At 46.1% G+C, this 15,716-nt stretch overlaps 1 pseudogene; it reads right to left on the bottom strand.

Annotated features, from left to right (window-relative positions):
• LOC123649406 lies at positions 1-778 on the bottom strand (annotated as a pseudogene).
• Between the last annotated feature and the right edge of the window lie 14,938 nt (positions 779-15,716).

Raw genomic sequence — 15,716 nt, 5'->3', positions numbered from 1 at the left:
TTACTTGCCCGAGGATACACACGTCCCCAGAGCCCGGCGTAGGGCCCCGCTGACGTCCTTGTTCCTGAGGCTGCAGATGAGCGGGTTGAGCGTGGGGGTGAGGACGGCGTAGAAGGCGGACCTGGCTTTGTCCCGCTCAGGAGTGCGGCAGGACTGGGGCAGCACGTCCGCGCACGTGGCCGCCCGTGGAAGAGGCTGGCGACCAGCACGTGTGAGGAGCAGCCGGCCACAGCCTTCCGCCCGCCCCGCGCCTCCCTCGTGCTGCAAACGGCGAGGAGAATTCTCGCACACGGGGCGGAGCTGCAGAGAAAGGGAAGAGGAGCATGAGGATGCAGCAGACGTAATGGCCGTCTCGTAGGCCGCCGTGTCGCGGCAGGACAGCTTCGGGAGGGCGGGGACCTCGCAGAAGTGGTTGATCTCCCGGGAGGTGCAGAAGGGGAACCGCATGGTGACCAGCGTGAGCAAGACGCCCTCGGCAGAGCCGCCCAGCCAGGCGGCCGCCACCACGAGCAGGCAGACCCTGCGGCTCAGGAGCGCGGGGTGGCGCCGGGGCTGCACGCGGCCCCGTAGCCCTCGTAGGCCGTGAGGCCCGGCAGGAAGAACTCGGCCCCCGCCAAGGTCAGGCAGAGGAAGTGCTGGCCGTGCAGCCCGCAAAGGAGATGGCCCTTCGGCTCGTCACCTGGTCGGCCAGCATCGTGGGCACGTCCATGAGGGACAGCTGGCTGAGCAGGAAGGACATGGGCGTGTGCAGGCGGGGGTCCGTGGGGATGAGGATCATGAAGGCGTTGCTGGCGAGGGCGACCAAGAAGACAGGAGAACGAGGGCGAAGAGAAGCCCTGGGAAGCGGGTGCTGCGGAACCGGCCCAGCAGGACGAAGTCTGCGTACACGGAGTAATTGCCGCACTCCATGGCGCTGTGGGGTCCCCAGGAGACAGAGGGGTATGAGAGAGGGAGGGAGAAAACTACCCGGTTTGCCTGGGACAGTATGGTGTGGTCCTGCACGTGCCGAAAGATACAAATCTCATCTCAGGAAGCCCAAAACCTAATTTCCTGAAAAAACAGGCTGAGCAGGATGCTGGATTGCATGTATTATGTCGCATGACACCTTCATTCATTCGAGGACAGTATGTTTGACTTGCTGACTACTGCCTGCTCGTTTAGAGGCGGTGATGAAGCAATTTTATGTCCTTTTGTTCATGAACACCTATGTTTTCTCTCTCTCAAGTGCAATCTTACACTAAGGAGGCTGCACGTGAAACAGGCGGAGATGGAGCCGGCCTGACGGAACAGAGAGTGGGGGGTGAGGAAGGCAGGTCCCCTCCACACCTCTCTCCCTCCACTCGGCCCCGGTTCCCGCACTATGCAATAGAATCCACTTTGAAAAGCACCCAAGCGAGAGCATACGTTTTGCCTATAGAAGGATAACCATTTTAATTTTACCTAATGTATAGCATTCTTGACACTCTTATACATTGTAAAGCTTGAGTGCTTAACTTCTATCTAGTAGATATTGGGTATTTGAAAATAATGATCCTGTGTTAAAGACTAAACCACAAGAGCTCTGGGAAACAATCTGATAATTAGTAGGAAGAAAGCAATCAAGGGAAAAATAATGTTTAAGGTCAAGTCATGTTTTTTTCCTTCTTTTAGCAGAAAACTGCTGATTAATAACATACAACTCAATTAGTATGATTAAGTGAGATGAGAAAAATAATGTATAACTTTTTAATAAAAGGAATGGAAAAATAAACTGATTTAAATAATACTGGAGGTCTTGTCTCCCAAAAGAGGGACTTTTCTCTTAAACTTGAAGTTAGACTATGCATATATAGCTATATTAACTCAATAATATTTTACCACATTTATGAACACACAGATTACTCGGGCAGCACTGACTCTCAGCCTCGGGGTACAGATCTGCACTGCCCAATATGATGGTCTAAGTCTCACGAAGCTGTGGAGCACCTGGAACATGACTGTGCCCAGCTGAGATGTGCTGTGAGTATAAATTACATTAAGAATTCAAAGATTTACAAAAGTATAGACAACACAACTCAGTAAACATTTTTGTATTGACTACATGCTAAAATCATAATATTTTAGATATATTGGGATGAATAGTATAGATTAAAATTACTTTCATCTGTTTCTTTTTACGTTTTTAATGTGGCTACCAAAAAATTTAAAATTAATCTCCCTGGCTCCCCTAAGATTGCCACTGGAGAGCACTGGACTAGGGGCATCCCTTTCCCAGCATATGACAGCCCCAAATGTCCTCATCCAAACAAGTTCCCCAGAATTGAACACATCCAAAATTAGACAGAATTGACCAAAAATTTCAAGTGTAATACCAAATTAGAAAAGTAATGATGTTACTGGTGTACATTGACCTACAAATAATAGTAAGAATGCATTAATAACAGAGTATTTAGTGATTCATTTACCTTTCGCAACCACCTTAACTAGACCATGGCTTTATCCATTCTACGGATGAAAAAAAGTGAGTCTCAAAGGTTAAGAAGCACATGGTTCTAGTTAGCCAGTGACAGTATTATTGCTCTGTGCCATTTCCCAGTAAGCCAAGGTAGACATCAATTCATTCATTCCCCAAATATTCCCTGAGTCACCCTGGGTAAGTCAAAGATTTAATTTCTATAGGCAGCTGAAAGAATGTGTAAGACTGGGTCCCCTGCCTTCAAGGAAGCTAGAATTGAAGCAAGTTAAAAACCTTTACAGTTTGTGTGGTTACAAGTACATCTTTAAAATAGTCTTGATTGGACTTCTGGAGTTCTGACTTCTCCCTCCCTGGTGTGTTATGAAAAAGGTGAAAAGGGCAGAAGGTTGCAAGAGAACAACAAGAGGAGCAATGGGAGCGGAAGCCCGGTGGCTGGTACATGAGAAACTCACACTAAGGCCCCTCTGTGGATTTCGCCACAGTTACGCCAGCAAGCACGGATGAATAACCGTGAAAAGTAAATTCTTAGCCAGGCTTTTACTGATGTGACCCACATTATGTCCTGATACACTTTTCTGCTTCCTCGCTTTTGATGATGTGCAGCTTTACATCAGAGCTTTTCACCAGCTATTTTACTGATGTGTGTCCTGGTTCTATTATTCTCCCATTTTTTTTTTTTTTTTTTTACTATCTTAAACCACTGGGGAAATTAAAAGTAAACAGTTCAGCAGCAATCCACATGACGGAGAGAGGCAAATGCCCATCCAGCCCTGCCCCTCAATAATTTAATAAAAACAAGCTCCTTGGAGAGCTATGCTCATTATTTTGCTACAAATCCAGAGGATGGCAGATGGTTAGCGGAGGCCAAGCGCTGTGACTGCTATTCGTCCATGGGGAATATTGAATAAAGCCCAAGAGGGACAAATGGACCCCAAAATCTCCCTATCAGGGTAGAGGTGTCCCCAGCTCTGACCACGAATATTCCTGGCACGGAAACTCTCTAATGACACCCTGGAGATCGCCAGCACTCCTCACAAAGGGAAAAGGGAAATTTGAGTGGCTCATAACTACTCTGTAATTACTCAGATTTTAAGAGCATCTTCCTCTCACTCTGTCGGTCTTGATTCATGCCCTGTATTTAAAAAAGTACAGAGCAGTATAACAGCATTTAAGAATATTTGGAAAATAAGAAAAAAAGAAAGGAACCAACTGGGATGCTCTGTGCCCCCATATAATAATTATTTTGATGTCTATGAATAATTTGAAACTTTACTGTCAATTTTATATATATATTTGATAGTATATAATGCACCTCTCCCATGTAGATGTGCAGTCTTTACACAGAATATTCTTGTGATTGAATGATGTGACAGGTACTTACTTAATTATTCCTCTGTCGGTTGACATTCACGTCACTTCTAAGTTTACTTGCAATATAAAATATTATGAGGCTAATTCTCTGGGATAGTCCATGGAAGATGGGTTATTCAGACTTAGAAGTCCATCTCCAAATTGTTAGACAAAATTGACCAGGGAGGGTGACTAACGGCAGAGCACACTCGGCCTGTGCTTGCCCCAGCATTTAGCCCTGGGATCTAAATGTGCATTAATACCAATTTCTTTCATTACTAAGAAACTTGGACATATTATTATGTGTATGTTTTTGTCTTTCTATTACTTATTTTCGGATTTGATTGTGTATGACCATTGCACAACCTTTGTGCTTTTCTATATGGAGATTTCTCAAAATCAGTGTGTTCTCTTTATAGAATAAGGACACTCATTTGCATGTAATATTCATTGCAACTATTATACCCAAACTATTATGCATAGTGGCAAGTTTACATTTAAGGCAGAAAAGTTTAAAATATTTCTGTAGTTAAGACATTTATTTTGTCCCTTTATCCTCTAAGTTTATTCTGGAAATCTGTTCCCCATCCAGGCATGTGGTTAATATGCAATTCTATTTTAATTCAACTATCATACTTTTAAAAATGTGCATAACATTTTAATACATCTAAAATCTATTTTGTTCTTTGTTGAAAATTATGGAATTACTAGTTTCTTTATAAGCGCAAGCATATAACAAATTTTTCCTTTATGATCATGCCAATGAATTCTAATTTCTAGTTCTTCAAATAAGCAAAACAGTTCAAGTGTGAATGATGCATAGAAACGACTCCCTCACTGAGGCTCCACCACGTCTTTCTGTTGCTGTAGTAACACTTCATCATAGGTGAAATTAATGTAATTAAGTAACACTTCATCATAGGTGAAATTAATGTAATTAATTAAATGCAGATACGAAATGTGGGTAGTAAAAAAGAGATGAGCATTAAATGAGCCTTAAGCAAAATTGTAACAGCGGTGACAATTAAGTTTCGGAATCTTACTGTCTCTATCTTTTCTCTGTATATAGCAGAATGAATGGCAGGTAGCAAGTTTGCTTTTTTCGTTTTCCTTTTTGATGTTGTCATTCTCCTGTCAAACTCTGCTCTGTGCCCAAGGTTGGCGTACTCCTTGCAGGCCATCTGGGAACATGTTTGAGAGCGCTAAAAGGCTAACCTGGACAGGACCTGAGGACAACTGGCATAAACAGGGACCATCTTGGGAAGACAGGAATAAATGGTGACCCTCACTATACATCATTTAATCGTCTGTGCGGCTGAGTCTGTTATGTGTCCTCTCCAGCAGTGTTTCCATATGAAGTCTCTGTTCTAGTTGTGGAATAAAAGGGAGTTTCTAAAATAAAATCCCTGGAGGAATCTTCAGAATGGTAGAGAAAGTTTGCTTAAAGCAAAGGGACCATCCTCCACTGTGAAAGCAGAGCCAGGGCATGATCACCTTCTCAGATAAGTCTCAAGAAAACCTGAACCCCAGCTCTCCCCCTGTCTGATCCCACCCCTGAAACTGCTTTGGCTTTGGCACTGCTATGTGGTACCATGAACATTAACCAAGGTTTCGGGTCAGAAACCTGGTTTTCCATCCTATCTTCGTCATTTACAAGCTTCTGGATGTATGACAAGCCTCTCACATGTTCTGTGCTGTCTCCAGTAATTTCTAAGTGTAAAATAAGAAGGTGTGGTGCAGCAGTTTCTTGGAGCAAGAGATGGAAGGTTTTCCTAACTAAAGTGTTTTTAGAAATACTTATGAATTACTTGTGAAGGTGAAATACTACAAACAAATTAGATAAATTCCTCTTCCTATAAACATTTTAAAACCATGTATATGAATACACTGTTCCAACAAGGAAAATTTTATTGAATCTTTACACCGAAACAAATCTGTATGATGCACAAATACCTAAAATTAGAATTCTGAGACATACCAACTTCAATATTCTCCAATACTTTCTTGATTTTAACCAACTTTCCAGAAAGTCCAGAATATGCTCATTAAAGCATGCTGTGATCGACTGATATCAAGTTCCTAAAGTTGCTTACCTTGTACAGAGCTTCCCCAGACCTGATGATCTGAATCTAAAGATCGAGGACCGACTGTTCAGAGAAAAATCTTACAGAACTAAAGTAGTAAATGTAATTGTTCAGCATTTCTTTTCATCTAGTAAGTGTGGGGATCTAGGAGGCGCAGATCAAACCTTCCAAATTGAAGCCTTTCTGTATTCCGAAGTGAAGCATAGAGGAGAGGAGAGTGCAGGCAGGGAGTGGCTGTGAATTCAAAGAATAAAAATGGTGCCATGGCTTGAGCATGGAGTTACATCCTGTTGCAAAGGGCAAGGGTCAGTCTCTAACTGAGACCCTTTGAAATGAACAAGCTTAGGGGAATAGACTGGGGACCTAGAGCCAGACAAGCCTGAGTCTCCAAATTCCTAATGATGATGATGCTGGGGAAGTTGACAGCAGCTACATTTTGTAGGCTGCTAAAGACAAAAGGGACCTGGTGACTTAAATAGAATAGCTTGCATCATGGTGGTGGACCAGTACTCCCATGTGGAAGAAAAATTGACATCCGAATATCTGTCCCTGGGGGTCTTTGTCCCTAACCTACAATGACACAGTTCATATAAGTGTGACAAGCTCCCTCCTTCACCTTACTTTTTTTTTAATTTAGAAAAATGTAAACTTTCAAATTATAAAGAATTAAAAAAATTAACCCCCCAGATAAATCAGGTTACAGGCAGTTTCAAGTCAAATTAAAGCAATTACCTTCTCTTTTATTTTGTCCATGGAATTGTTTTGGAAATTCGTTTCCTTTTTTATATTTCCAGTCTTTAGGCATTTCTCTCTGTAAAGAATAAAGAAAATCCGACGCTCCTACGGAAGGACTGTCTTGCTGAAGACACTGCATTTTAGGCCCCATGTGGTATGTAATCATCTTGTCTTTCCTACTACTTGTAATACATTATAAGAAAACTTTCAGCATTGGAAAGTGCTTAAAATAGATGGTGAAATGAGTAAAAGGAATAATAAAACCAGATCTCTGGGTTACTTTAAGAGCAATAAAATCCCCTTTTCTCTCTTTTCCAATGTTCTCACAAGCGCCCAAACTTCAGTTTTGGGAAAAAAATCTTAGACCATGGGACTTCACTGTGATATTATCTAACCCTGCACTATCTCAGCTCTTTATGAAACGTCAACCTAAAAGGAAGAAGCTGAGGCAACACTGACATTTGTGGAGAGTTTATTTGGGCTGAGCTTGGGAACTGCAACCCAGGAGCATAGATTCTAGTTGCCTCATACACACTCCGATTAGCAGCAGTTACAAGTGGATTTTTAAAAGAAAAGAAGAGGCAATTCCTAGGCTGTTTACCAATAATTTGTTAGAATAACATAAGCTATTGATGGTCTATACATTGTTCTTTGTATCACAAATTCCAGGAACAGGAAGATAGTGGGGGAGGCAGCTAGCCAGGGACAAAATGCCCTCAAACAACCGCACGGGCGTGAGTGCAAGTCCCACACTGGCGTCCCTCTGAGCCTAACGACTTCTGTGTGCTTCACAGCGCTCAGACTGCCGTGAGCTAGTTTTCTTTTCTCACATGCAATTCGCAATTATATCACTCTGGTGTGTTAATGAGTGGGGGCTAGAACTCAGGTTTTCTAAGCCGGAAGCTTATGTAATTTGGGGGCCTTCTTTAAGGAAAAGGCTACAAATCATGATTACATAGTTAGGTACAATAAAAAATATTCTCTCAGGATGAGAAAAGAAATCCCAACAAATTACAAATTTAAAAAGCTGACAAGTACCAAAAAGAAATCCAGGAAAACACTCACATAATCTTGTTGTCATTTAACTGCCTGACACACCACTTTTACCATTTTTTCCAACAATGTGAGAAAAGAAAAACAGCTCCGAGCAGTCTGATATATCTATGAGGTACACAAAATTTACCAGGCCCAGAGATACATGAGTATGGGACATCAGTCACACACTCCTACCCCCCCAAACCATGCCTGGTGACACTTTAAAGGCATTGTGTCCCTGCCTTGCTGGTTCACCCATTATCTTCATGTGCCTGGAATTTGTGATACAAAGAACAATGTACACCCAATCCACGGCTTATGTTATTTTAATATAAATTCTTGGCAGACACCTTTGGAACTGCCTCTTCTTGTTTTTAGAAAACCACTTGTAAATGCCGCTAATGGAAGTGTCTATTCAGGACATCTTGAATCTACGCTCCTGGGTGGCCATCCTCAGGCTTTGAGCTGGAATAAACTCTATACTTAATCATATTTTCTGAATCTCATTATTTAAGGTTGACAAATGTTTAGCTCAATACTCTGTATTTGCACTTTATAAGACTGGGAAATGAAAAATAGCTCAGAGCAGTGTGAGTTATGCGAGGCATGCAGAGTGTGTCAGACTCGGAGAGACAGGAGACCAGTCTCGTGTGGGACTTCAGTGTCTGGGGGCAGCTGTTAAAAGGCACTTTGCTTTGTCTTTTCTTCCCCATCATTTGTTGACTGGTGGCCTCAGCCATTATATTCATGTCCTTGGATTTGTGATACAAAGAACAATGTACAGCCAATCAACACCTTGTGTTATTTTAATGTCAATTCCTGGTAATTATTTTCTTTAAAAACCCACTTGCAGCGGCTGCTACTCTGAGTATTTTCAGGGCAACTTGAATCTATACTCCTGGGTTGCAGTGCTCAAACTTGGCCCAAATAAATTCTCTGGTTAAATTAATTTTGCCTCAGTTTTTCCTTTATGTCAACATAACAATATCATTTTCTATAGAGAGAAAAGAAAGATAATTCAGTCCTTTTAATATGGTTGGCTGTTTTTTTTATTTTTTAATTTTTGATACTTTAGAAAAGTTGTTTTTGTGTCTCTGACTTTTTCAGGATGGGGTCCAATTTAAGAGAACTGCCATGAAATTGCTTTCATATACTACCTGCCTCAGCCTGCGCTTTCCAAAGCCAACCTTAGAAAATACATACAGCCATCACCGTCATCCATCTGCAGAACTTTTTCATCATCGGAAACAAAACCTGCACACCCATTAAACACTAGCTCCATTTCCGCTCCCACTAGTCCCCAGCGGCCTCTGTTCGCACGACTGCTGGAAACGCTGAGGAGGAGCGCACCAGGCGGGGGCCAGCGAAAAGTTCCCGGGACGTCCGCGGCAGCCCGGAAATGGCGAGTGTTCAGGGTTTTTACGGGCGGATTCGGGGGGCCTCCCCTCCCCCACAAAGGGAGCGTGGGGCTATGTTGCATAAGCTGGAAATACCTTGCAAGAGCAGGATTCCGAGTTTTGGCTGTGTCTGAGCAAGGGCCCCAGTGGGGAGGTTGAGGGTCCAAAGGTCAAGCTCCCATAGAGTTTTCTGCTGGCCTCCAGGTTCAGCATGACGTCCCAGCCTTTTGTTTTTATGGAATAGGGCGAAGCCATTCTGATATTGCTTCCTGCAGAACAGGGGCACTGACAGGAGGGGGCAGGCAGCCATCGGTAGGCTGGTGACACTGATCTTCTGTGGACTGGATTAGTGGCTGGTGTGGTGTCCAGGCCTGTAACAGCATCATTTCTCCCAGAGATTGCTCAGTAAAGGTTTGAATTTGGTTGTGAAGGAATTTAGAGAAACGTTGGCGGATACAGGGACAAACATTAATATGAGAGCTGTGATGATTAAAGGAGCCAAGAAGGGAAGAGCCAGGGCAGCCGTCCCTCCAGAAGAGGGTTAGTCTGGGGGTATCTGTTCCGTCTCGGAAATTCTGAGCTTGCTCTTGCAACTTACTAACTGCTTCCTGGACTAACCCTGATTTATTGGTGTAGAAAGAGCATTTTTCCCTTAGGAAGATGCAAAGACCCCCTGTCCTGCTGTTAGGAGGTCTAGTCATCAACAGTTTTGTGAGAGCACTGAAGCTGGAGAACCTGAGTGATCTTGTACCTGGTGTTGCATCACATCGTCTGTGGAGAAGAGCTGAGCTAATGTGCCTCTGTGTTTTTCTGCAGAGGGTTCCTTGTCCCGGAGAGAGAAGAGCCAGCTAGAGTGGCTCCAGTGAGGGCCTGCAGGGTAGGGGTTGCTTTGACTCCTCCATGGAGAGGAAACATTTGCAAAAGAGGAAAACTTTGCAAGTTTCTAAATAGAAGCAAGTGGAGTTGGAGGGACAGGTAGTGAGAGACAAGTGTTAACGGTGTCCCCAGAAGATAAAAACCAAGGGGGAAGTTTAGTAGGGTTGGGAAGTCGTCCTTGACCTAAGGAATTTATAAAATGGGTTCCTGGAGCAGAGAGACGGACAGAGGGAAAGGGTGGTGAAGGCTGGGTGAACCCGCGTGTGGAGGAAGGAGTCTTATGGCCTGAGCAGCAAGTGATGGTGGTAGTTACGTTACAAGCTTGTGGGCCGTGGGAGCCAGCCGACTGTCCCATGGCTGTGCACATGCAGGACAGACAGAGGCTTGGGACTTGGTGTGGGTGTGGCTGCTGATGGGGCCTGCGGTGCATCAGGCAACGTGGTGCTGACTTGAGGGTGGCCAGGAACACGCCGAGGGATTCTCTTGCCTTTTGCTGATGCTGGCTTGGGAAGGAGCTGTGTTGGGTTTCACACTGTGAGGAGAAAGCAGGACCCTGGCAGACAGACAGTAAGGAATCAGGAGGCTGAGATGCTTGTCTAGGCTTGTCTGGAACTGGACAGCAGTGGACAGACTGGGGGACGTTTTCAGGCAGCTCCAACAGTTTGGGGCAAGCTGGGGGGAGGTTCAGCTGAGCAGGTGGTGGGATAGGGTAAGAGTTTGGTTTAGATGGTGTGGAAGGGGTTGGAAAGGGGAACTTTTGGGGATATTAAGGGTAAGGAGAAATGTTATGAGTGAGTGGTGATATTGTTTCACTTATGGTCGATGAATGTGAGGTGGAAGGATTGAATGCAAAGGAGGAAGATGATGGGTTGCTTTGTGGGATAGCAAGTCACAGAGGTTCTGAGAGGGGAAAGCTGTTATTGGGTGGCCAAATGATAGTCTTTTGCTTTGTTTTGTAAGAAGCGCTGCGCTGCCAGTGTTCTGAGACAGGCCAGCAGTCCCCAACTGTGGAATCTGACGGCTTAGATCAGTGTGCTGTAACTTGGGGTCAGACCTCAGGTCTTGACTGAGAAGTCCAGCCGTTATTCCCTTCCTTTCATCTGTGAATAATTTAAAGAATTTGTCAAAATTAGGAAGAGTGAGTGCTGGGACAGTGATAAGGGCTTGTTGGAGGTCTTTGGAAGGTGTGCTGAGTGGGAAGGTGGAATCCAAGAAGCCTGATAATGGGTTTTGGCACGGAGACCGAAGTTGGGAATCCAGATAAGGAAATATCCGGCCAGTCTGAGAAAAGAGAGAAGTTTCCTGTTGGAGACAGGTGGAGAAACAGAAGAAATTAGGGATTTTTGGTCGGTGGTGATTGCCCGATGTTGGGGTGTGAGAGTGAGTCCCAAATATGTGCCTTGAGAGGAGGAAATTTGGGTCTTGTGGGGGGATACTCGATATCCTTTTGTTGCTAGAAAGGTTAGAAGGGTGGCAGTGTGTTGGCGAGAAAGTTCAGAGGAAGGGCCGCTTAGGAGAAGGTCCCCTACATGTGGGAGAAGGTCACGGGGGTTTAGGTCTGAAGCAGACACATCGCAGGCCAGGGCCTGACCGAAGAAGTGGGGGCTGCTGGGAATCCCTGGGGGAGGGCTGTGCGCGTTAGTCGGGGTGACTGGACAGAGTCTGGGTCCTCCCATGTGAACGCAAAGAGATTTCGGGAGTCAGGGTGAGGCACGGTGAGGAAAGCGTCTTTGGGGTCAAGCGCGGTCCGGTGGGTGGCAGCGGGGGGAAGGAGGATGGGCTGGTGCATGGGTGGGAACTTTGGAGTGGGCAGGGGTATGGCTTGGTTAACGATTCTAAGATCCTGCACTGTGTGGTGGGACCCATTGGGTTTCTTAACGGTAGAATTGTAGTAGTATAAGGGGAATTGGCGGGTTTTAAGCAGTTTTGAGAGAGAAGGTGATTGATCATAGACTGAAGGCTTTTTTGACTCCTAGGGAGAGAGGATATTGTACCTGGCAGGGGTGAAAAGAGGAGTCCTTTCGGTGGATCTGGACTGGCCTGTGATGGGGGCTATGGAGGGAGCAGAGGTGTCCCGGACTATAGGGTTAACTGTAGAAGAGGGAAGAGCAGGTTCTTTTGAGCCAGGTGTGGTGAGGAGGAGGGGGAGGGAGAGGTCTGGGCTACGTGATAAGGGAATGAGCGTAAGAGAGGCTGGGGATTTGGAGAAGATATCTCGGCCTAAAATGGGTTGGGCCGCTGGGGATGATTAAGAAGGAGTGGGCAAAGGGTGGGTTGGAAGTGATCAGCTATGAGGTGGCGTAGAGAGGGTTTTGAAATGAGGCCATCACCCCCCCACAGGGGCAGTGTCTGAAGGGCCGGTGGGGCCTGTATTCGCACAGGGCAGAGTACGTTGCCCTTGTGTCTGTTAGAAAGGAAGTTGGCCTCCCTGCCACTGTCATTGTCACCCTGGGCTCCCTGGAGTTAGTTATTCTGCTGGGGCAGTGTCACCCGGGCAGCCTCAGTCTTATAGGTTAAGCCCAGAAAGTCGGGAAGGTCAAGGCCAAGGAGTCCTGTTGTCCAGAGGGAAGGGATGGGACTCTACCTTGAGAGCTTTGGTCTCAGTCCATCCTCCAGGGGCCATTTTTGCCACAATTAGGACAGGGACCAGGGGGAGGCCTAGGGTCATGACAAGCTTTTGCTCAATGACCTCTGTACCGTATCTAAAGCATGGTCCAGTTGCCATTTTGGCCCCGGGTACTTTGACCCTTTATGTCCTTCATGGACAGGTTCGTTGTTGGCGGAGCCCTGGATAGCTGCCACTGGCATCAGGTCTCTAGCTCTTCCCTCTTTTGTTTCTCCAATTTTTCTTCCTGGTCCCAGTTATTAAAGACCTTGAAGGCCAGGTTCAGAAGAGCTTTTTGTGGGGTTTAAGGGTCTTTGTCTAATTTTTGGAGTTTACGTCTTATGTCTGAAGCGTATTTGGAGATAAAATGTGTATTTGAAACTAAGGTCCCTGGGCTGAGGTAGGGTTTATGGTGGTGTATTTTAGCAGAGCCACCGTTAGGTGAGGTGGGAAAAGAGCAGGCTGACTTCTTTAAGGTTTTCATAACTGACCGCCTTCCCGAGGCTTGCGACAAGGTGTGAGGTCGCGTGGGCCCCGTGACGGCAGCCAGGTGCTCCAGTTTGACTGTCCCGGTCGGGGCCTTCCCGGGGATGCCCTGCTCCTGTGGCCTGGTGGGCACTGCCAGCATGGTCTGGGCAGCCGTCTGACTCCTTCCGCCCCCTCCGGGTTAAGGTAAGGGAGAGGATGACAAAGAGGTCCTACCACGTCACGCCATAGGACAGGGTGAGGTACTCAAGCTCTTTGGTGTAAGTAGTGGGGTCTGTGGAAAAGGAGCCTAATATCTTCTCTATCTGAGAAAGGTCAGACATAGAGAAAGGGACAAGAACCCGAGCAATACTCTTGGCCCGGCCACCTCACAGAGAGGAAAGGTGGCAGATGGCTGTGGAGCACTGGGGTGGTTGGGGTAGATTTGGTGGTTTTCAGGAGATGAAGCTTGAGGAGGGAGTGTAAGCCAGGGATGCCAGTGGCTGGGGCAGAGTCTTCATCCCAGTCGGTGGGATGGGAGGGGCGGGGGCTTGCAGGGTCAGAGTAGGACCTGGCAGGAAGAGCAAGATTGGAAACAGGCGTGTGATCTGAGGGTAAAGAAGGCCCGGACATGAGGAACTTGGGACCAGTTTCCACTGTGATGACAAAAATTGTCTAAGTCTCCTAATGTGTAAAAAGTGAAGGTGCCATTTTGGGGCCATTGAGAGCCATTCTCCAATTTATATTGTGGGCAGGCCACGTTGCAGTAAAATACTAGTCGTTTTGGTTTCATGTCTCCCCTGAGACTAAGTTTATTGAGGCTCCGGAGGAGACACGAGAGTGGCATGGTTTTCGGAGAGGTGGGATGGCTGCTGCCCATCGTGGAGGTGAGAAGAACACTGAGGGTGAGGTGAGAGACAGACCCATCTGCCCTACAACTGATTATGAACGTGACCATGGTCATGCTCCTGTTATGGCAATTCCACACGGTGAATTAACAATTTTATAAAGTCACCCCTTTACCCCCAAGTGGACTCTTTGTATAACCACATGGGACACGAAATGTGATTTTCCACATGCTTTTTCCCTCCATTCCTGGATCCATGGAGAGCACGGATATGAACTCTGACCTGACCCCTAGTACCAGGCTGATAACTGCTCAGCCTTGACGAAGCTGTGGCATGTTTGAAAAGCATGTTCTATTTTACACGCTCCCACCCCGCCCCCCATATGTTTCTCTAGAATTTGGGAAACCCCTCAGATGTGCCAGTTAGTGTTGTCTTATCTGGGACATGCTGCCCTTTTCTTTCATCTGTTAGCCTTAAGTTATATGACAAATAGTTTCACTAATGTGTTGCAAACAAACAAACAAAAGTTAAAATCTGTATTTGTGCTGCAAATACCAAGCACCTAATGATTGTAATGAGCACAATGGCTACTTAAGAAAAGCACATTCAGTGACTCCTCCTGACACCTTGCAAATGGGAGCACATGGGCAGCTGTACCAGCTGTCTTCCTAAATGCTATGTCCGAAGTAGAAACAATGGCATTTCTTTTATCCTTAGATGGTGAGCTGGAGTTACACAGTAGTGTCACAAATCCTAAAAGTGCCACCGTCCGTCCTGGGCTCCTTGAAATAGCTCATGTGAAATTTATGTAACATCCAAAAGGTAAAATTCCAGGGAAAAACTCTCTAATTTGTGTTTCTGGAAGCCACAGGGTATTTATCTTGAATACATGTGAGCAGGGCAGGGGAAAGGGAAGACATAGTAAGGAAAGAAGAGAAGACAGAAGGGCAATCAAGGGACTTCTTAAATATTCACTTTCTTTTGAGTGTGGAGAAAAACACACTCACATTGTTTTTCCTCTGCTCTCACACCACACAACAATCAACACAGAAGATTTCTGTGATCAAACGTGTGGGGGTTTTCCACACACGCCAAGCAAGCAACCAGTTCTGCATGGGATGCCATTTGGTGTCACCATTTCAGTGCCATCCTGATGCCACCTTCCGGGACATAGTGCCAGATCCCACAGGGCGAGGGCCCGGCCTACAACCCTGGCCTCCGTCTCCAGTGTCGTTGCAAGCCCTAGGTGCTTCTACCTGTGCCTCTGATGACCCACACATCGAGAATCCCACGGCCCCTCCTTGCGTTTGATTAATTTGCTAGAGTGGCTCACAGAACTGAGGGAAACACTGACTCAAGTTTACCAGTTTATTACAAAGAATATTACAGTGGATATAAATGCACAGTCAGATGAAAAGATACACGGGGCGAGGTCTGGAAGGGTCTCAAGTGTGGGAGCTTCTGTTGCCATGGCATTGCAGGGTGCCACCCTCCTGGGCACATAACTGAGTTCTTGTTTGCCTTGCAAGCCTCTTCTAGTCTAACTGTCCAGAAGCTCTCCACACCCCCTGCTGTCGGGCCCTTAATGGAGACTCCAGGGGTGCTGTGACTGAAGCCCAGACAGCTGCGCAGACGTGTGTGTGTGAGGAGGGTGTGATCCACTGTTAACACGCCGAGCCGGGACACCGGCAGTCCCTACCTGCTCAAGCCTTCCTTGGCCCCTCTGTGCAGCATTCCTTCCCCCAGGGTGTGAGGCAGCCCCCCACGGAAATAGGGGCCTGTGGCCTACACTCAGACAAGGTGGGTCAAATAATTTATTTATGGCCACAAGTTGGGGAAGATCAGAGAACACTTTAGTTTCCAAGG

The sequence above is a fragment of the Lemur catta genome, chromosome 13 (assembly GCF_020740605.2).
Source record: "Lemur catta isolate mLemCat1 chromosome 13, mLemCat1.pri, whole genome shotgun sequence".
Lineage (NCBI taxonomy): Eukaryota > Metazoa > Chordata > Mammalia > Primates > Lemuridae > Lemur > Lemur catta.
Note: the sequence above shows the minus strand (reverse complement) of the source record. Positions and strands in the feature narration are given on the sequence as shown.